The sequence below is a fragment of the Corapipo altera genome, unplaced genomic scaffold (assembly GCF_003945725.1).
Source record: "Corapipo altera isolate COAL_440 unplaced genomic scaffold, ASM394572v1 24b, whole genome shotgun sequence".
Lineage (NCBI taxonomy): Eukaryota > Metazoa > Chordata > Aves > Passeriformes > Pipridae > Corapipo > Corapipo altera.
This window is the reverse complement of record NW_020884888.1, coordinates 6,138,774-6,161,510: the sequence shown is the minus strand read 5'-3', so window position 1 is coordinate 6,161,510 and position 22,737 is coordinate 6,138,774. Positions and strand designations below refer to the sequence as shown.

The 22,737-nt window shown below is 37.1% G+C and overlaps 1 protein-coding gene across 17 annotated transcripts in view; it reads left to right on the top strand.

Moving 5' to 3' along the window:
* Positions 1–22,737, top strand: part of LOC113947352 (poly(rC)-binding protein 3-like) — a 462,347-nt gene that overhangs the window by 241,823 nt on the left and 197,787 nt on the right. Inside the window, exon 1 of one of the 17 annotated variants that reach the window (XM_027643805.1) lies at positions 4,020–4,119. The exons of the other annotated variants lie outside the window; for them this stretch is intronic. The gene's annotated coding sequence lies outside the window, so the exon portion shown is untranslated. Of the gene's footprint in view, positions 1–4,019; positions 4,120–22,737 lie in introns of those variants that run through there. 17 annotated transcript variants of the gene reach the window in all.

Sequence of the window (22,737 nt, the reverse complement as noted above, 5' to 3'; positions counted from 1 at the left end):
ATATCATAGGCAGCTATAATCAAAAAGAGCTTGACTGACACAGCAGTAATCAGCGTGAAAGAAAACACATTTAAAGTAAGAAAACACCCAAAGAGAGAAATAAACTTAAGATCAAATACATCGTTAATCTTCTCAGTTTGTGGAAGAGTCACATAGTAAATATTTTCTTCCAGAATTACCAGGAAAATCTGGTGGAACATGCAGTCTTATTAAGCTTACCTTAGACTTTAGACACTGATAGCACCATGCTATTCTAACTATGCCTTTCCAAACTTCAGGCATGCACTTAGTAAATCTCGTTGAGAACCATGCACATGATTTTTCTAGGGTCTGAATGAAGACTATTGCAAGGGAGTATTGCAGACAGTGAAGAAGCAACACGTAAATATATATATGTTGAAATTCCTTGGATCAACCTCTGAATTTTGCCTAATTTACTTCTGCTGCAAGTTTTCTGTTCAGTGTCTCATAGTTCTCTTTTATTGGTATGTTTGCATGTGCAATACTGGCAAGCAGCTATAGAAACAAACACAAAATCATATATACGAAAGCTCAGGAAGCAGCTAATGGCGGGAGCAGCTATAGAGTCCTTTACAAGTATGAGGGAGCCAAGAGAAAGCAGAAAGTAAGCATCTCTCATCTGACCAAAAAAATACAAACAACCTTGAAGAAAAGCTCTTCTTTCCGAGTTGGAAACAGACACAATAGCAACTACTGCAGATTAGGAACAATTTATGTTGATTTAACTTAATTGTACTGTTTGATAAGATAATTTGAAAGACAATAATAGCTGACACCTGTGCAGCAAAAGGATGACATGACAGTGTTTTGGTTTTTTTCTAGAAGGGAGAGAAAGACAAGTGTTTATCACTTACAGAACAAGATCTGGATAGGGGGAAATTTATACTGTGCTGTAAAGCATAATATGTGCTCCTTACAGGGGTATACTCATTCCCAGTTATTTTGCAGGCTGTTCTCTTGGAGCTATTTCCTGCATCTTCCTACAGGATCAGAACTAAGCTAGAACTGGAGCTCTATGGTGGTGCTGTGCTGTGATGTAGCTGTCCTCTATCCATTTGCCTTCATTTCGAAGTGTAGAGATAGTTTATTTTTGCACACTTGTTTTGTTTGAAGGCAACGTAGTGAATAATAAGAGCATTATATTTGGGAACACTGATATAAGATAAAGGAGAGCAGAGTCCTTCCCATCTCCATACTCTACAAAGTATTTACAGTGATCAGTTTATGTAACTTAAAACACCTTAAAGTCATCTAAAATCTCATTCAGAAGCTGTGCTCTGTACAGCTTAAGCCACATTAAATTGGTCACAACTTGCTTTACCTCTTGCAAGGCAGTCTCCATATGCTAATTACATGAAGGGGCTTCACATTTTTCATCAATTTTTTCATAGTTGTCCTTGTTCACCCATAGACAAGGTCTTAATTTTGTAGCTGTGGACAATTGTGTGAATATATCACTGTAAAATAATTCCTAAATTTAAAAGACTAGCAAATCAAATAAAAAGACACAAACACAAAGAGCATTGAATGTTTTTCACACTGACTGCAAGCTAACTGCAACTATGAAGTATGTCTATTTGACAGACCCAAGCATCTGCTGATGCTTCTAGCAGGCCCTCCAGGTTTTGCCCTAGTGTAAACTGGATTGTAACTAGTGTAAGGAGGTAAAAGTATATACAGAGATCTGTTCTAAATTTGTTGGACCTTGACCTGCAAACTAGTCATGACTAACAGAAAAAAATCCCCTTTACCATTGAGCGTGTATTTCAATTGAACTCTTAAACAGAATACACATTTTTAGAAACTTTGTCTCATGTCATCTTATGTTAATGTAGATTTTTGCATCTATGGAAGGCCACTCAGCAAAAGCAGATAACTTTCTGCACAAGGTTTCACTGGAGAGCAGCTTCACATTAATGTGATATGTTACCATTTCATTGAAGTTTTGTGGTTGCATTTAAATTTCCCAGGCACTGTAACTCCTTATCTTTTCTGAAAGGTGAGATGGAGGAAAAAGTGTTTCACTCTGTAGCATAAGTATGATTTGGTCAGATGGGGTATGTCTGCCCCATCTATGGCTTTTCAGTTCAGATTAGGAGGGCACTTTTGATGCAAGTCTCCAAACTTTCCCTACATGCTGTGCTTTGGTTGCAGTGCAGAGCTGTCTTAGAACATGTGAGATGCTTTCCCTCAGGAGGAAACAAAGCTGTGACATTTTCTCCAGAAGTGTTCATAATATATTCCAGTTGTAAGGAATCATTTGGTCAGTGGAATCAGACCAGGGCCACTCTGAAGTGAAAACCTCCAAAATGGGAAAATAGCAGATGTGGGATCTCCAGTTACAAGTGTTTTGCTCCATAGAGCCACTTTTACTGGAGTAAACAAATGGCTAAGGTAGAGACAGCCCTTACAATTCAGGTGAACAGTATGGTCATGTGGGCAGATATTCCCCCAACTTTCTGAGTAATAGAAAATTATTTACTCAAATAAATGCTGGGACAAAGGGCATATAGACATATATAGGCATATATAGACATTAAAGATGTCTATAGGCACAAGGAAGATTTACAGTATGGATTCTTTGAGGTACATTTTTAAAAAACAAATATGTGCTGTAGGGAGCTGCTTGTCCTGGTTTGACACAGATGAATCATTCCAAGCACTGGAGGTATCTGTAGATACCTGATACTAGCAAGTCAGTTCAGCAAAATTAAGACCTAGTTATTAAGTTTAATCACCAATGTTTATAGAGCAGATTACTGCTTTTGGGTACCACTGATGTAGATATCTGATATACCCCCAGTGACGTACCAAGTGAGAACTTGATTTTTCAAGGCTCATTATGTAATTAGTTCATATTTTTTCTGGGTGTTTTTTACTGTAATGTCTCCATATCAGCTGCAAAATCTGTAATGCAATTTTCACAGATAATTTATCAGTGCAGAAATTCTACTGTGCTAATTAAGTATGAGAAATGTACTCATTGCATTTGTAAATATGCATATAATTTCATATGAGGTTTCTTGCAAATGTATTAAGGGAATTTCTGTAGGCAAGTATGTAATCATGTTTTGGAAAACTTACAGTTGTTTTTCCCATATTCTCATGTTTCTTTTTCTGTAAATGTGTAGATGCCTTACCCATGCATGGAATAAATTATTTATTCATATGAGAGTAAATTCTGCTATTCCCTCAAACCTCCAGATAGGAGTGTATTGCAAAGGTAGTTCACCAAAAGCAAGACGAATTACTCGTGGACTTGATGCCCTGAGTCTCCTTCAGTTTGTTGACTTGCTCAGTCCTTCCTCCCACCCATTCTGCAGGTGGCAGCAAGGAGGCGTACCAAGATATCTTGGGGTTTCCTGCATGGCCCACTGTACAGATGACTCAGCAAATGGAAGTTTTGGGCATCTTCTCTACCCTTGCACTTTTGGCATAGACCAGGTCAGGAGAGGAAAAAAAAGTTTCTCCTTGCAACTTATGATTAAGGAGATTTTATTCATCCTTGTGGGCAACTTTGTTGTTGTTAAACAATCCAGTCCAGTTACTTGAAAATGTCCGGAGTTACTGCTCTCATCCTGTGCTGCAATGCAGGTACAGAATGGACACCACAAGCCAGTGCCCATTTCTTCTTGTACTTTCTTTGGAGAGGGGAAAGGGTGCAGCAGGGCAGAAGGGTAGCCTGTTACGAAGTGGACTCTGGCAAATCCCCTTGGGCTTGACCTCCAAGATGAATGTAATCATGTAGCTTATTTACTCTGAGTTAATAGAGTCAGTGTTTAACATTTATTGTGTTTGATTAATGAAGGTTTTGCTGTTCCTTTGCTGAAGGAAAGGACAGATGTGTTTGTGGTCCACTGCTTCCACTTAAACAAACACAAAATTTAGTTTCAAATCTTACTCAAGGGCATACTGCATCAAGGGAACAATATATAGTCTTCAATTCTGAAATCAGCTGTCAGAAGCAGAAAGTATTGTGTTTGGTTTTTTAATCCTAGGTGAGAGAGTAGCTGTGCTTGAGCATCTGACTTTCCATACCATTGAACACTGCCCAGTGTTCAGAGCCAGTGGAAGAAACAATAGCCCCGGAAACCCAAGGTTGGTTCAGCCTTGGTATTTTTCATGTCCATCAGCATATTATCACACATCTCCTGCTTCAGGTTCCCTTTCAGATGCCCAGTGCCCACAGCATATACTGTCTAATCTGAATCATAGCTATAATGTCATGTTTAGTTTTATGTACACTACTAACTCTCAGAAACCACATGTAGTTTACTGCCATTTATAGCAAATCAAGTCCTGTATATCAAATATGCAAATGTTTTAGTCCGTTCCTCTCTTACTCTACTTCATTTACAGATTTTTTTATTATTATTATTTTCCACTGCAAAGTGTCCATATTAAGGATAGAGTAACTATTTAAGTCTTGAAAACTGAGACTGCTTTATACGGTATTCACTGGCTTCAGCAAGATGCCAATACCCTGCACACCTGCCCTTTACCAGTTACCCACTGCTGCTGTCAGTACCTTGTTTGCTTCTGAATTAGAGGCAGCTCAGTCATTGTCTGTATATCTATCCATTTGCCATAAGCACAGCTCTAGTCTTTTGACATCCAGGCTTATTTGCCCACTCAGGGCAAAATCAAAGGAAGAATAGCAAGATTGCTTGCTTTCAGACTGACTTAAAAAAAAGAAAATTGATGTGAAATAGTTAGACATGATTTTGTTTGTGAAAGAACAACAGAATGATGAAGTATTTTAGTAAATATTAAGCATATCTCAAAAGCAAAATCTCTTTGTTATCAGACTTTTCTCATGTGTAGAAGCTCAGTATTGTAGTGCAGAAGCTTAGTATTGCAATAAAATCAGTAAAAATTCATGGTGATTTGCATTGCTTGTAGGTAGATGTCCCCATTGGCCACACTAGAAAATCTTACACCAGTGGTCTCTCATATTTGTAACTCATCTAGTAAATACAGACACTGTTACTAAAGAAGCATCTTCAACAGTTTTGTTTAATTTGCTAGCTCTAATACAAGCTCCTTAAATTGAAGAGTTTATGACTTTATTTACAAGAACATAAGCAGTGTGCATGATAGTGACACCACTGCTGACTTTTCAGTTGATGGTGCACATAGCAGAACATTTGGACGTAAATGTTTCTCAGGACAGAGACTCTCAGTAAGATGTGCTGTTCTACAAAATGGGTGTATTACTGCTGCTGAAAAAATTAAACCAGAAATGACAATTGCTTGGCATTTTTCAGTTATTACTATTAAGGAAAACTTGAAAAATAGCAGAAGGATGACTTTGTGCAGGCTTGTGCTTTGTGCTGGATGGAGTGACTTACTCTCTCTGCAGAGATAGCCTACTAGTTTGTCTAGATAGTCAAGGCCCTGAAATGGCATCTATTTCTCATATGTATCTGGAAAAATGACGGTTTATCTAGGTCCAGTATTTAGACGTCAAGTGATTGACCTGGAAATTCCAGAGCAATAAAGTTACATGAAGAGTTCCTATCAGTAGCAGCTTTTCTGACGGATTTTAACTGATAAAGGCTCCTCCTACTATTTGGTTTTATCTCAGCAGAGTGTTATGCATATGGTCACATGAGGCTTATGGGGCACACAGCTTCCTCCACTGAGGTGAAACTATCACAGGGCTTCGCGTTGTTGAAAGGAAGAACAAGCTTGCAAAGCTTTGTCCTGTGGTACAACGGCTTTTTTCCACCTGAAAAGAAAAATATATAAAAGATTTTCCTAGGAAAAAAGTATGACCTACATTCTAGATGAGGCCAAGGGTTTTCACATCAGTATAAGGCAAGTGTGCTTAAACAGTCTTAAATTTATTTCACCACAGTTGGGAACATGGGATAGAAACATAACTGTACTGTCTCTACAAATTGTTCTGGGTAAGTAACTGCCAGTTCAGGTTTGCACTAAACTCTTCAAATCATTTCAGCAGCTGGTAATGAATTTATTTAGGAAAATGACCGTATTTTCACTTTATGTGTACTTACAAGAATCCTTGTCACAGGGGAATCAGTTAGAGGACTTTCTGATTACATCTTTATTCTAAAAAAGCTGACTGTAAGTAATATATCCAAGAAATAGCCTTGGTGTATTACTGCATTACATATCAAAAGTCATTCACCAGCAGGAGAATCAGCAAAAAATGCAAAACATCATATGCAGCTTTATTTTCATCAAGACTTTGAAAGCGGCAAGCATATTTACTGCTTCATCTTCCCAAATACCATCAGAATAGCTTTTGAGGAGACCAGGTTTCCAGACAAATTCAGACTATCAAATTTTCAGAGGAAGGCATGCTGAAGTTATTGTTTCTAGTGTTAATTATTAAAATAAATTTAATAAATTCTTCATTAAAAATATCAGCAAAGGAAATGGATATACAGATACACAAATATTTTGGAGTCTTCCAGTGAATAGAATCTGAATGAAATTGATGATGTCTGAAAGAATGGGAAAAATTAAAGAATCAACACAAGTATTGATGGCAAGACGGAAGAAAAAAGTTCTTACCCAGTCTCTGAATACTGGAATTGTATGTGTGAGCTCTCTGTACTTGATGCAATTATTTTGCATCCTGCTTATTCAAGACATGCAATTTATATTATGCAAAACTTTGGAAGAATGCAAAGAAACTTAAAAACACTTCTTAGACTTTATTCAGCAATACTTTTCAAGATATCCATTTTCCCCCCTCTAAAACATATGAAAAATAGGAGAAATTATATCCTATCAATAAGAAAAGATAGAGCACTGAAATTAGTTATTGAGAATCATTTGCTAGATTATTCAGAACAGTATATGTTTTCTACATTCTTTTAGTATGATAACAGGAAAGTTTTTAAAGCAGAAACATAACCCAAAACCAAAATCACCAGTCTGCATGTGTAAATTTGTGTGTGTTTCTTTATATGTTTTAAAAGGCTGTATTTCCCAGGTATTGCATTGCTAAGGAACTTGTAATTTTTATACACTTTCAAATCAAAATCCTCATAGGAAATAAGGAAAAGTTTAAAGCACCATTTTCTTGAATGGGTAATAGACCAGTATAATATATGGTATTCCTGCTTTAGACTATTTCTCTATTGATAGTTTCATGGGATTTATTCAACTGTGAAGGCTTCTTTATTTTGTTCTGCTTTTTCTAATTTTTAATGGTGAATTCCAAAAGAGACTGAGGTGTAGAGACACAGATAACTTATGAAGTAATATGCTGACAAATCTGATAAACTGCTTTGTGCTACGTATGGTTAGACCTGGACAGACACAATTAGCAAACGTTCATTTTTAGGGATTCCTGCCAATTGTCAATATGCAGGACAGCTGAGAACCACCTGTTCTTGAACACGAATGCTACCATAGTCTTTGTGTTCTGTTTCTGGTAGAAGAATATCAAGTCTGTTCTGAACCTGCAGGCAATAATCTTATTTTACCAGAATGCCACATTCCAAAGGTTCATAACAGGATTCCCAACTGCTTTTAATGCTTAGAGCACTGCTGTACATTCAAAGCTGGCATCCACCAAGCAGCTCTTTTCGCAGTGTGTAGAATACCAGAACAGCCTGCACTGAAAGATGGGTTTGTCTAAAGCTCTAATCACCTCCTGCATTGCCACAGCAGTACATGCTGCAGACGTCATGTGTCTCTCGCTGGAACTGTGGTATAACTCCAGTGTACCTGTGAAGGTGTTCTTGTCTTTAAGCAGTAAAACCCAGAAGCAGTGTCAAATCAAAGCCACTTATGTTTTTCCAGTTCTATATATCCTGTCTTAAGAAAAGAGGACTACAGTCAAATTCATTTCCCTTTTATGGCAGACAGGATTTCTTTTGTTTCTTCTTTAAGCATCACTCTTGTCCCTAATGTACCTAATATACTGTACTTGTGCTTGCATCCAGGGGGATGACCAACTGTTGTAGAATTCTTTAAAGGTTTCTTGAGATTCTTTATGATACATCCATACTCCATACATGATTGCACTCTTAAGTCTCTTACACAGCACCTATCTAAACCTCACCAGAAAGAGGAAGAGCATAACTTTGCCAGCTGCATAGAACACATTGAATTTGGGAGTGTGATATAGCACAGATATTTCTTCAGATAACCTGAATGCAGGGAAATACAGTACAGGATGACCTTCATATTTAAATTTTCAATAAGTGTATTGTCTGGTGTTCCGGAAGCTGGTATGCAAATACGGTCATGTGATGCAAAAATCCTAAAGCTGCTAAAGTAAATTTTTATTATGGTTTGTGTTTCTCTTGAGACAAGCTTGTCTTTGAACCTAAAGGCATCCCGTGTCGAAGCAGAGGTTAATTGTCAGCCTGCCACTTCAGCATGTATCACAGAAACCGCTGCACAAACCAATGTGATGGTCACTGAGTAGCTCCAGAGCCAGAGTACATTTACAAAGCATATCTTGGAAGTGTTTTGATAGCTCTGTGGTCTGGAGATGCTAGTCAGTTCATCCGTTTCTTAGTCCTAGTCATCTTTCTTTAACCGAATTATGAGAATATTCTGGGCATTGACCTACTTTTTAGTCTCACAGAGGACAAAATATCCTAACAGGTGTGACTAGCATGACCTTAGTGCTTGGGTATGAAATGGGCAATTAGAGTAAGTAAACCATAAAATATTCATAGCACATGATATTGTTGTGATTTTCTGGCAAATTGATTGCTTCAGTCAGGCTGAAGGGACTGGCTGCCAAGAACTTACACTGGCTAGTTAAAGCACTCATGATAATAGGTCCTTCTGGTAAAAATTACAGAACCTGGAGGTCAAAGCACATAAAAAAACGAGTGAAATAAAAATGATTCTGTTGTGACTCTATTCTGTCCTAGGTGGGAGCAAGCAGTCAGCATGCTAAAATACCTGGCAAAGGGTTGCTTGCTTTTCCCTGTGCAACATTTCATTAGGAGTAGGGAAAAAGCTCTTCTTTTAAAATTAACTCCTGATAAGGAGCTACTAGCAGAAAGGTTATAAGGTTATGCTAAAAGCTACTTGACAGAACTTGTCCTTGCTAAAGAATTAGTTTAAATTGCATGCACTCAAGCTAATGCCCCTCAAGTTAATATTGCTTGAATGAGGAAAGCCAACCTGTAAATTAACATTATAGCAATACAGAGTAGCTGTGTTCATAGCTGATGAGTTAGTAGCTGAGCTGATTAGCTCAGGAAATCAATCCCCTGAGCTGATTTCCACTGATGGGCCAGACAACTCCATGGTTGAAAGCATAACCATTCTTGAATGAGAGTTACTGGCTTTTTTGGTGGATATTTTTTTCATGAATGGGACCCAAGTTATCAACAGCAACAACATTACCTGAAGCTAACTCTGCAGTGAAAAAAGAGTCATGTATGTCTTAGTGATCTGATGCTTTCAGATAAGTCAGTGAGCAATAGGTCAGAACTGCTGTTACGGAGATTGGAGAATCCAGCCAAAGGTGACAGGTATGGAGTTGAAAAAACAAATGAAGATCTCCGATTTTGAAAAGCATTGAACATCCTGCCTCCCTGTAAGATATTGGCTCTTGACTTTATTGGAAATCAGACCACTTATTTTGTTCTCTGGAGCACAGCTTTTTTGAAGAGTTTGACTTGAAGACTTGATGACATTGTGTTTTCTAGAGGAGAAATATTAAGAAGTCTCGGGCTCCCCTACGGCTCTCCTCAAGGGTCCTGTAAAATCCCCAGCTCCCTTCACAGGCTGGGAGAGGAGTTGTCTCTGCCTGTGGCCAAAGGCAGATCTTGGGAAGGATGTTCCCACTGAAATTTGCATGTTTCTCTTTTTGCTTTTACACTTGGAAATTTAGCAAATGGGACTTCATCCTCTCGCTGAAGTTCACAGGAGTTTTGCTCAAATAAAAGTGAGAATGCACAGCTTCAGCTTTGAAGATAGGCTTGTGCTTATATTAGATGCAAGGGAAAGATATGCTTAAATAACAGAATGGCTGTCACAGAAGTGACAACAGACAGACAGGTGTATGACACAAAGGAGTAACTAGCAAGTGAGATATTAGCTACTGCTGTAAAAATACAAAACAAGGGCACTGCTGAGGCACTGAAGGACAGTGTTACTTTGCATTTCCTTCTCTCAGTGGCTACTGAGTAGTAGTAGTTGAAGATTTAAATTCTCTTTACAAATTCTTTATGAAATTATATAAATTGAAAAATATTTGCCTGTGAAGAAGAAATAATGTATTTGGATGCAGTCATGTCTCTAGAGTAAATACCCAGTTAGGCAGTTGTTTGAAATGTGTATAATTTTCCTCAATAGCTACTCAAGTCTGACAGTTAAAAACAAGTTTACAAGCAGATTAAGGGCACTGCTATAGAAATTAGATTTAAAAATGAATGTAAAAAGGACAGACGGGAACCTCTCTTGTTAAATTTCCATGTTCAGCTTAATTCAAGTCAGGCCAACTTTCCACATCAGATCAAAGAGAGGATACTAAGCTTCTTTTTGCAATCACCAGATATCCAGGCTACTTCATGTGCAAGGTCAGAAGGTAATTTTCTTCTTTCTGAAATACTGAGGAGCTGTGTCTGTGCTCGGGACAACGTGGGGAACACAGCAGCTTTAATCCAGCTAGTGATTTAGCCTTTCATTTCCTTGTTCTCTCTTTTCTTTTGTATTGCCTTCAGAAATTAAGTAACCACATTGTATCTTATATCCTTTTAAAAAACTGGCACAGTTCTGTGTAAGAGTAGAAAATCTAGAAGAAGGAAAATACAGACAAAGGTAATCTCTGAGATCTGGCAGTTTTTCCTATTGTCACTACTTCAGTTGACCACAAAGAATTTTTTCTGGAGGGTGAGATTTTTTCTTTTTATATCAAATAATTTTACTTAAAAAGCTCTAACATTATATTGTTGTAAAACTCCCCAATGCTAATGTGTCCCATTAAAGTACAACTCTGTTCATTTAGGCAGCTTCATACTGATATACTCTGTCCTACTGATGGAACTACTTTAATAGGGACTATCATCAGTTATGTGTACAAATACCTTACATGCTGAGCAGAATTTGAGTCTATGAAGTGTTGCTTGACCTCTGGGTGATGTCATATTTATATGTCACTTCCAGTGTGTGAAGTTACCTTTCTACTCTGCTTTACCTTTGCTGTCCTTACTCAAAAAAATGCAAATTGGAAAAATTACAATTTCCCTCCAGTTCTCTCTTACTGTTTATAGCTATGGAAATTGAGACCATGAGACTCTAGGACAAATAATTTTCCTGCATCATTTTGCGGTCTAGAAGAAGGAAGAGCTGCAATGCTCTGCTGTAAGTTCTGATTTTTCAAGCGTATTAACCAGACAGGTTTTTTCTTCTCTTTATGAGACAAATAATTCTGTATCACATTTCACCTGTTCTGTTAGAGTTCCCACTGGTTGGTGAGAGAATCTCATTATCATTTCAGAGTGCTTTATCTTACTGATCTTTTGCAGGTCACTGTTGTAACTAGGAAGCATAGCAAAGTGGTAAAAGATTCAGTAAGTTTATATCTGTTCTTTCAGGGCTACAACTTGTGTTTCTTTTTGAGGCAGAAGCTCTCAGTGCTCTTTTTAGCATTTTATGGAAATTTAGCAAACCAGTAGAAGAAAAATCAAATAACATGTAAACTTTTTTCTCTTACAAAACTAATTACAAGAGAGTAGTACAATCAACAAATCAAATTTGTAGTTAGAGTTGCATTGATTGTGCTTAGTTGATTGAATTGATCTGATAATGAATTAGTATCTGTGTGAAATTAAATCAACAGCCTCCAGTTGCAGATGGAAGGAAGATTCAAATTATGAAGCTGTTCAGCACAGCCAGAGAAGTACAAAGAATTTAACTCCCAGCTTTTCAAGGCACAGCTGTAACAATCACATTTGCTTCCTGAGTTATTTTTTTTCTTTTCTTTTTTTCACCTACTTGTTCTGCTGTAGAGAAGGTGGGATTCACAATACCAAAATAAATGCTTACAGTGTAAATGTTGATGTAGCCAGCTTCTCAGTTAGCACCTTTTTAGTTCATAGAGAGTAATAAGTACTTGTAGATTGTACACAATTCCATTCCAAATTATGTGTTTAAAAATGGTCACATAAATCATACCTTCCAACTTTTTATTTCTCTTCATTGACTCTAAAGGAAGTGCAAGGTATTATCTTGACTGTAGACATCTGCATTGCAGATATAAAATATTAGGTGGAAATTATCTTATTAAAATGGCTCAATTGCTTTTTTCCAGAAGATTAGTTTCATATAAACACACTCTTGCTGTATCCAATGAAGCATGCTTATTGAAGGTAACATTTGCTAAAATGTAGATACTGAAGTGTTAGTACTTCCTTATGCCCTCAGATGTGTATTCACATTTTGTGAAGCGTTACAGAACGATCATAATAAGGAGGTAGAAAATCCTAATGCTATAAAATGCAGAAGAAAAGGAAATAGTATTTAAAGAAGAAAGAAGAAGCTCCTCTGATTGCATGGAATTGAGCTCTTCAGAAGTAGTAACACAGATGAAGGTGCTCCAAGAATTCCTCTGGTTTGCAAAGCAAGTTTGAGGTTTTCTTATTGCATAGACCATAAAACTACTAAGCTACAGCTAATTTCTGGTCATAGAGGTCTAGAAGAAATGCACCATCTCTGGAGCATAGTTGGACATTTGTGGTTGCAATCCCGTATTTCCTTCTCAAAGAGGAGCTAAGGAATTCATATGATCTGGTAAAGTGGACCAATTTGGAAAACGAGCTAAGAATATTAGTTAGTTAAAGAATATCTTTGGTTTTCTTCTCTCTGTAAATTAGATATCATATGCTGGGTTTCGGTTTTTATAATAATATAAATGTATTCAAATAATTATCATAATCAAAGTAAGAAAAGATAGTCTTATCAGTGGGAATTTGCAAGCACTACTACATCTCGGATGGGGAAGGACAGTTGGAGTGTCAATGAGTTCAGTTTCTTTGATTTTCTCTGGTTTTGGTATAGCCAGTTACTTTTCCGCCCTTTTGGTCATTTACACAGTTACCTTTTTAATTTATCCTTATTTTGTAAATGGGAGACTGATACATTCCTGATAACATACTGAGTAGTGAAGGCTCCCCTCCAAGAGTGCAGCCCTGGCAGTGCTGGCATCCTAGCACTCTGGGAGAAGTTCCCATGGGATCTCCTTAGTGAGTCAGTCCGGTGCCTGAGGTCCTCCACAAACCACGTTGTCCTACTGTCTTTGCTCATGAAACTGCCTAAGACATTTCCCCTTGTGCTGAGCCCTCATCTGTGTGTCAGGCTTTTAATAGGGCCACCCAGCAAGAACATAAGGAGGCCTCTGGTATATATCCCATTGCAGCAGGAGCCCTGGTATACAGCAGTGATTCTAGGAGAAAAAGAAATGATTCTATGATTTCTTTTATGTGACTTGATGTATTGACTGTCAGTTGTATTGGCAGAAAGCTGCTTTTCCAGTTCAGCCGTGCCTCTGCAAGGGAAGGCTTACAAGCTGTATCAGTATTTTTTCAAATCTTAAATTATTGAAATAAATGTATTTAAATTATCAGATACATTCAAAAGCTCAAGAGTAAATATTCATCACCCCAAAGATTAAGGAATCTAATCATGTTTTGTAAGGGATATGCTCCTGAACTCTAGCTCTTTCTTATCTGGTACAATAACTTAGTAAATGATTCTGAATAGGAGATTCTTATTCATTTTTTTAATGCACTCTCTCTGATACAACCATCCTTTGTGAAGGATGCTTACATTTTCCTTGACTGTCATTCAGCTGGTCAGCAGATAACCTCCTTATCCTAGCATTCTCCAAAATTTTCCAAATGGAACTTATCTAAATTGGATGCTCCAAGTGCTGCTCTGAAATCTTTTCTTCATGCAACTGAGAGCTAGTAGCAACACCTTCTTGCTGAAGCATTTTTTCCTTAAGGAAAAATAAATGATCTGGAGAACAAAAACATGATAAAATAATACAGTATCTGAATCCTTCAGGACTCAAGTACTATTTAATTCACATAGACAAGCTTTATTAAAAGAATATTAACAATGTAACCTAAGGAAGTGAAAGCTGGGAAACATAGGAAAGGATTAAATAGCAAATGAGTATGCATGACAGGTAATGTTATGCAGATTTTCCACCATTCCTGGCTATTGGAGATCTATCCATTAATAGTTTTGTGTTTAATGATAAATCATAAAATTTATGGTTTGTATGGGAATGCTTCAGTTTTAACTTATTTTACGATTTTGACCTTAAGCATGAGACAATCAGGACCAAAACTGACTTCTAAAAAAGAAACTTGATGTCCCTACTTTACTAGTGTTGTAACGCTACTCTGAGTTTGCAGAACATTCCTGTGTTGTGTTCTCTCTCCTCTTTTGAACCAGAGATCGATCCCCTTATGCCTCTGTTGAATCATGTCACTAGGAACTAAAGAAGCATCTACTGTGAGCTAAAGACCCCCATATAGTAGGATTTCTGAGAATGGCATAAGATCTCCTTTTATATTAAAGAAAAACACCCAGTCATGTTTCTTACTTTTAAAATAACCTTTTATGCCCAAAAAGTAGGGAAAACAAACACTAATATACTGAAAGCTCATATATGTCCATAGATGTACTCTACCCAGTTTAATTAAAAAAAAACAAACAACTGTAGCTGTCTAACCTTTGTATGAATTACTGTATGCTCTCCCTTTACAATCTTTTTATTCCTGTGTAAGGCTGAATGGAAACCTTGTAAAGAAAATCTCCTAATGAAATGGTTTTTACTCTCTACCAGTGTATTTTTGCTCTACCACTATATCATTCTATTTCCTTCACTTATATCTCTACAGTGCAGTATCTCCAAGTGTTTGTTTTTCAGATTATTGAAGTTCTAGAAAAATTAAAATAGATCTTTGTAGTATACAAGAATTCCTTCAAAGAAAAAAAAGTCAACAAATTGATGCACTTTTTTCTGCCTTTCTAATAGGAAAAAAAAAGGTATTGGAGGTTATTTCAAGTTGGTTAGGAAGACTGCAAATTGTATTCACAGAACAATAGCTTTAACAGAGAATGGCTATAATGTACTCCTCTGTGTTTATAAGCCAGCCTGCAGAGCAGGCTGTCACTTGGGAAATTTCTACCTGTTGTTCTATTAACAAGCAAGGAGATAACAGATCATTGCAACAAGAGGAAATATTCAGAAAAGGTATGGGTAAGACTTCCAATTAACTTGGCTAACACAGTTATTATTGAAATTTGAAACCTTTGACTGTTTTCCCCATTATTAGATTTACACGCAATATATAAATATTCAGGCTTCTTCACAGTGTGTTTTCAGATACATTTTTTGCTTTGCAGTAGCTAATTTACTCTCTCTAATGAGGTTTCCTGTGAGCATACTACTCATGAAGCGTTGGTTTAAACAAGTTTGTAATATGGTATGCTGGCATACATATATGGAGCTTGCCCCTCTTGGCACAAGAATTTTATGTGGGCATTTTATTGACTATTATCTAGTAATTACAATTTTCAAATCATTAGTTTGAGTGTACTAGTTGTAATAACTCCACTACAAATTATTAAAAATCAACAAGTTGATGTTAAATTTGCATATCTATGTAACTTGGTGGGGAAAGAATGTAAGACCTATGTTCATGTCGCTTTTTATGCAACTTTTGTATACAACTGTATGCAGTGTGGTCCAATCACATGTTTTCATCCCTATGCCCAAATTCAGTGATCTCACATTTTTCCTTCTACAGAAAGATGTCTCTGTGTACATTACTGATGCTCTTCCTTAACAGGCTTTTCTGGTTTCTATTGCTAGGTAGGGCTGAACAGAAACCTCAAAAAAAAAAAAAATCACGTAATGAAATGTTTATTTCTCTTTATCTGTCTATCCATCTATATTCTTATCTTATGGCTCTGCTACACAGTATCTCTGAGCTAAATGTATTCCCTTGCCTTGACTATGGTGTTCCTTGAACTCTTCAAGAGGACTCTTCTGTGACTAAGTCCACTTAAACAGCAGAAAAAAACCTCGTCTAGACAGAGTTTTAGGGTATGACTTTATCCAAACTGTCTGATTTGTTACTGCAGAACTTCAGTTCTTGCCCATCAAAGCCTAATGTCTTGCTCACAGCACCCACCTTGTGCCAACTTGAGTGCCATCCACAGCAAGCCAGTTCAGATCACTGAAATGGCACAAAATTAACTTGGTGAAATCTGCTTAGACAGATGTTGCAACTTCACCTTTTTCATAGTTCCTTGCATGCATCCCTCTGAAAATAACATGTAAGAAAAGGACTTCTGACTTTTGGTAAGTTGCCTTTTTCACCTTTGCCAATAATGCTGGGAAGCTGTGTTATGCATATAATAATTGATGAAAAAAATAGCAAAATATGGCAAAACAGGAAAATATAGGTGCTTGTCCCAAGCTTATCCGGAAGAAAAAATCTGTGGCAGTCTAACTATCTAATGTAAAAATATTCTGAATTCACCTTACACTTTCAAAAATATAGCTCATAATAACACAGAGAATCTGTCTCAGCATTTGTTATTGTCCCCTGAACTTTTACAAATAAGCTTGATCCTCAAGGCTTACAGGATTGCATCCCACTGATTTAAGCAGTTTAGAAATATACAAGCATACACCTCCACAGCTATAAAACATTAAACCTCTAAAGCTCTTAGGGCTACTGCCTGGAATCAGTTTCATTTCCTAAGGTCCGTAGTAACTTGTATATTTTTTGACTAGCCTGGAGTGATGCAGATTGCTCATAAAGTATTAGCTGCTATAATATCTCTCTTATAATAAAACTATCCTATTAATATGTGGGAAAACAAAGTGATTTAGTGCTAAATGGTTTTAAAAAAGTGAAATCAATGAAGAGCAATAGCAAAAAAGTAAGAAACACTATATGTTGAAAAGAAAAAAGGTCTGTCCTTCAGAACATGGACATGTTTTAGATCTCCAGCTGGTTTAGATCTAAGTGCTTTGGACAGCATACATTGCATGAGCTAGTGCTGAGCCTGTTTACATTGCATGCAGTTATACTCATCCCTTTATCTTACCTGGGGCACAGACCTGCCCTACGAACCTCTTCTGAGCCCTATAGCAACATGTCCCTTCCCTTTCCTTTTGGAAAGACTCCAGAGGCCCAAATGGGGCACCAGCCTTAGGTAGTGCTGGGTTGCCATAGTACTGTCCTGCTACTCATGGCACCTTTCAGCTTGGTAATCCCATTAACGCAGAAAACAGTACAAAAGAATCTTGTTCTCACCTTTAGCTGTAAGAGAATATTGAAACATACTGTAAGCATTCAAGAACATATGCATTTTGAAATGAGAAGTAATGTATTTTTAACATATTTTTGGATTATTTTACCAGGGCAACAAATTGCAAAACTTAATCACACTGTGAATGACGACAGTGCTAGGCTGTAACTAACAAAATCCACTTTTTTGTGTTAAGGCAACAGTCTGACTCCTGCTGATAATCATTTTTCCAAGCTTGATACACGAAAGGAATGGACAGTTCTGCAGTCAATACTTTCAGGATCTGATAAACAGGTAATAAAAGTTAATCTGAATAAGAAATAGGCAGATTTTGGCATACCTCCAGGTTAACATTAAGGTCTGTCAGGTTGCTGTAATGTTGTCTTTGGTCTGCCAAAATGTAGTCTATCTAGAACTAGCTAATATGATGCAAAAAATACACTGTTAAATTTGCAAAATTTAGGCCTACAAGCTATTGGTGAAGGTAAAGGCATATATAAAGGATTTTTAGTATAGGGCAGCAATATCTGTTCAATTTTTATATTGCATTTTCCAGATAATGTCAGACATGTTCAGAAGCTTATCTGTCAGACAACTATGGACAATCATTTGACTTTGAAGCATTCATCCTTATCAGAGTCACATTCATCCACCTGGACATTGCAAATCAATAACTGGGAATGATTTGGGGAACATTGTGGCAAAAGAATGTTTTGTTTGTTTTTAAGTTTTCCATCAGGATTACTATTCAACCTCAGTCTATCAGAGATAGCCCTTAATGAAGTAGATATTGTGTATGTTTTTTCAAGTTGGCTAAATGTGTTTGATGCTAGCAACAAGTTGCTGCTACCTGTGTCTTTTTAGTGATTCAGATTTCTGTAGACATCTTTTTAAATTCAGGTTTAGGCAGAACCAGTTTTGAACTAAAGGGCTTGCTACATTGAGAAATCCTAGCAATTTTTCTCAGTACAACATGTTGATGACTTTGTTTCTGTAAGTTCATTCTGTGTTATTTATATCTTTCAGTAAAAAGCACAACCTGTACCCAGTAGCTGTGCTTGAACTGCAGTACAGTCCTTCAGAAAAGCATCAATCCTGATTTGACATTACTAGCAAAATGTAGTGCTTTTCTTTTTTCTCTTTTTTTGGTAATTACCCTCCCTGGTTAAAATTAAATACATTAGTAAACAAACCTGCCTTCTGTCTTTTCTGAATGTATTTATATTTGGTTTTCAACCACTGGACCTCTGATAACTAGGCAGAAGATAAACTCCTTTAATGTCAAACTTCTGCTCCTCGTATTAGATGTGAGACTATGATTAAGTCCCAACCCCTTAACCTTCTCTTTGATGAGCTAAGTAGATTAACCTCCTGGAGTCTTTCACTAGTCTTCTAATTCTTTAATCATTCCCTAAGCTCTGTTATGAACCTTGTCCAATTCCTTAGCATCCTTGAAATTTGGATGCTTGAAATAGGCACAGTGTTCCAGCTACAGTTACACTGGTGCCAAACACAGAAGTAATATATTGTACTTCTGTCCCCCTCAATCAAGTCTTACGAGTAAACTGGGAGTTGGCCTGCCTCATTTTATACGGATGAAACACAGCGACACCGTCTTACCCTTAAGACTCATTGTCATCCTTTTTGCCATGCTGCGTCTGTGGTAGCATCCAGATTCTTATTCTCAGTACTGCTCTTCTGCAGGCTTGCTGGAATGGGACTGGGTTTGGCAAGCTTCAATTTAGCTTTCACATAGAGCTCTCCACTCTGTACAACACATAGAATTTTTTTTCTTTGATGACGCTCCATTCTGGAGAAGATGTGTAATCAGCTGTGGCAGCAAGCTGACATTTTAAATAGCTACACTGAGCTTCCCTCCAGTAGCAGGAAGTGGGTGAGCTAAGAAAAGACAGCACACTAAGCTGTTTGTAGCTTTGTTCATGCATCCCGATGTGTTCTTGGGTGGGGACAGTGAGAAAACAAAACCGCTGCATGTTAGATCTCTGTCAGCCTCACACTTCAAGAGAGAGGAATGGCTAAATCAACACCTGGGATAGCACAGAGAAACAGACTGAAGTTAATATTTTATACTTCATTTTCTTTCTAAGTTCTTAAAGAGATGAAGTGCTTCGTGGTTCTCTTTTCCAATATTACCTCCTATTTTTTAGTAATTTCCATTCCCATAGTGTTCTTACCACCCATATATCTGTTAGCATGGAGAATTGTTTAAGAGGCATGGTTCAGTCCCTGCTATTGCCACTTGATCCTTTTATATCTTGGGCCAAATTCCCAAGTTTCTTTATAAGTCTGAGGGTGAAACCAAAGCTTTGACAAAGTCAGAGGGTACTCTGCTGCCAGTATGGCCAGGGCTAGACTCTTCCCTCAGGCTTTTTCTGCACGTTCTTAGGCATTTAAGTAACTAGATACCTATGGCTCTTTATTTTTTTTCTCCTGTGCATTTAAAAATTGAAGACAATATTTCAAGTGTAGAGTAGTTGTTTTGACCCTTACCCTGCCCTCATCTTTCAGGGGAGTGATGTCACTCAGTTCAGTGCAAAGGCCAAGTGTACAAAAGAGTTTGTTACTATTTGTTGACAAATAAGAGCGTATGGTTTCACAGAGAGAGCTCAAGGAAGGTCAGTCATTGGCTTCAGTTAGCAACAAAGGATTGTTCCTATTGCAAGGGAACAATAGAGTAACTTGCATCAGGCTTACAAAAATCTAGGATAATAAAATTCCTTTCTTAAAAGCTAATATATGCAGTTAGGATCAAATTAAAAATACAGCATGAATTGAATAAATTATGAGTAGCTGAGGGATATTACAAATCATTTGGTTAGAAGATGTATTGTGGTAGGATTTACTTCAATGAAGGAAAGTGTTCATTGAGCTTCTAACATGTCCCATTCTGCTCTGTACCGATGTGGCCTCACCTCGAATATTGTGTGCAGTTTTGAGCACAACAATGTAAGAAAGATATTAAGCTATTGGAGAGTGTCCAAAGGAAGGTGATGAAGATGATGAAGGGCCTTGAGGAGAAACCGTGTGAGGAGCGGCTGAGGTCACTTGGTCTGTTCAGCCTGGAGAAGAGAAGACTGAGGGGAGACCTCATTGCAGTTACAAGTTCCTCATGAGAGGAAGAGGAGGGACAGGCACTGATCTCTTCTCTGTGATGGCCAGTGACAGAACCCGAGGGAGCGGCCTGAAGTTGTGTCAGGGGAGGTTTGGGTTGAATATTAGAAAAAGATTCTTCATCCAGAGGGTGGTTGGGTGCTGGAAAAGGCTCCCCAGGGAAGTGGTCACAGCACTAAGCCTGACAGAGTTCAAGTGTTTGGATGATACTCTCAGACATGTGGTGTGAATCTTGGGGATGGTCCCATGTAGGGCTAGGAGATGGATTTGATGATCCTTGTGGGTCCCTTCCAACTCAGGATATTCTGAAATTCTGTGACTCTGTAATTCAGTTTTTCTACATACACAGTTGTACAAATGACTTTTCAAAGTTTTGTGAAAACATGTTCTTGTTTTGAGGTTGAATAGTAATTCTGATGGAAAACTTAAAAACAAACAAACAAACAAACAGCAAAAAAACCCACCAAAAAATCACCAGAACCATAAAGTTGAAAAATACAGTTGCAGACATAGGTGTATAAGTGTATTTATTTTTTCAAGCTTGCAATGACTTTGAGAACGAATGAGTGAATTTATGACCAATAACACAAAAAGGGAACAGACACCAGATTTGCAGATGTATTTTTGAAGGATAACAGGAAATGCTATGGAAGTTTCACAGGTAAGAGATACTGCTAAGTGGGCTATTCTTTTTCTTATTCTCATTTCTATATATGGATCATGTTCACATTTACTTTACCTCTTAAACATGTTACGTATTTTTAGGAAAGCATCTGCTTGCCCTGGTTTCCTTGCCACTTTTCATTAGCAATAAAGCAGCAATATTTCTGAGTGTTTCATTTTATGGTTTTCTTCTTTCAATAGTAATTTCTTATGAGAAAGCAATCAAGGAAAAAGCTAACAGTGTTCATCAACTCAAATTAGTCTTTGCAAGTGGGAATGGCCAATAGTTTTACAGGAAAGAAGTCCACATGTGTGACAATGAACTGTTGATTAAGTGACTGATTATAAATTGTGCGATCATTGTATTTTAAGATTATTTCATTATTCAGAAACTGATTAATTAGTGCTGCTATTAGAATTTACGCTGTCACATTTGTAAGATACTCCAGCAAGGGGCAGTGCAGGACACACAAAGCAGTCTTCACAGTAAATCAACTCTTCCCTAGGGAGGTTTAAGCATGTTTATTTCAGTTATGCTTTGTGCTTGTCATAGATATTTAAGCAAATTAAAATAATTTTAAGTTGAGCAAACACTCGTGTTATTGGTCTATATATTATTTCTGAAATGGTGTTTCTGAAAAGGCAAAACTCCTTCTTTAAGGCAATTAATGATTGTATCATTCCTTGGCATTTGTAATCTCTGTTAAGTCTATCTAAGACAATGGAACAAAAGATAAGGGCTGCAAAATCAGATGTGTATCTTACTTTTTAGCTTTTAAAAACCAACTATATGAAAGGTTTTTCATATTCTTCCAGATAAATGAAATTCATAAAACATACTGTATATATATCCTGTCACAAACAGAAGACAGGTAGTGATTTGCATCTTTATGCAAATCAGTAGAAAACATCAATCAGACCAAAATTCATTCAGAAACTTTTATGGAACTAAACAATGCCTGCAAAGAAATTTTCATTGAACAAAGCCATTTTGTACAACAGAAAGAATTTCAACCTTTTCTTATTCCTCTGTTGATTATATCAGTGGGGCAAAAGAGGACATAAGAGAATGCAGGAGTTGTTCTAGGGTATTTTGCACCTTGGCTTGCATTTGTCTCCTGATTTTCTTAGAGCAATAATCAGCCTGATGATTGATAGTGAACTGAAACACAGGTGTCAGAATCTGAACTGTATTTCTCTGTTAAATACTACGTTTGACAGATCCATTTTTTAAAAGTAGCAACCTATTTGCTAATGGTACAGCAGTCTATGAAATCAGATTGAAAAGATGGAACAGAAAAATACGAGCATGTTCTGAGGTAAATTGGACATCCAGTTTATGAAAGCTTGGATAAATTCACCTTGTCAGAACCAGTGATATTATTGACCTACTAATCTAATTCTAGTTGTCTCCTATATATTTAGTTATACTTGTTTCCCTTTATTTACTGTATGGATTAAATTTTGCAAAGATTCTGCATTCCTCCAGTTTGATAGAACCTTAAATTTTTTAACCCAAGAGCTTGCATTTTCCATTTGAGAAATGCAAGTGATATAAGTTAAGTGTAGTTCTAGGAGCAACAAACCCCAGTGCCTCATTTTTCAAGGATGTGCAAGCTATTTAAAGCATTT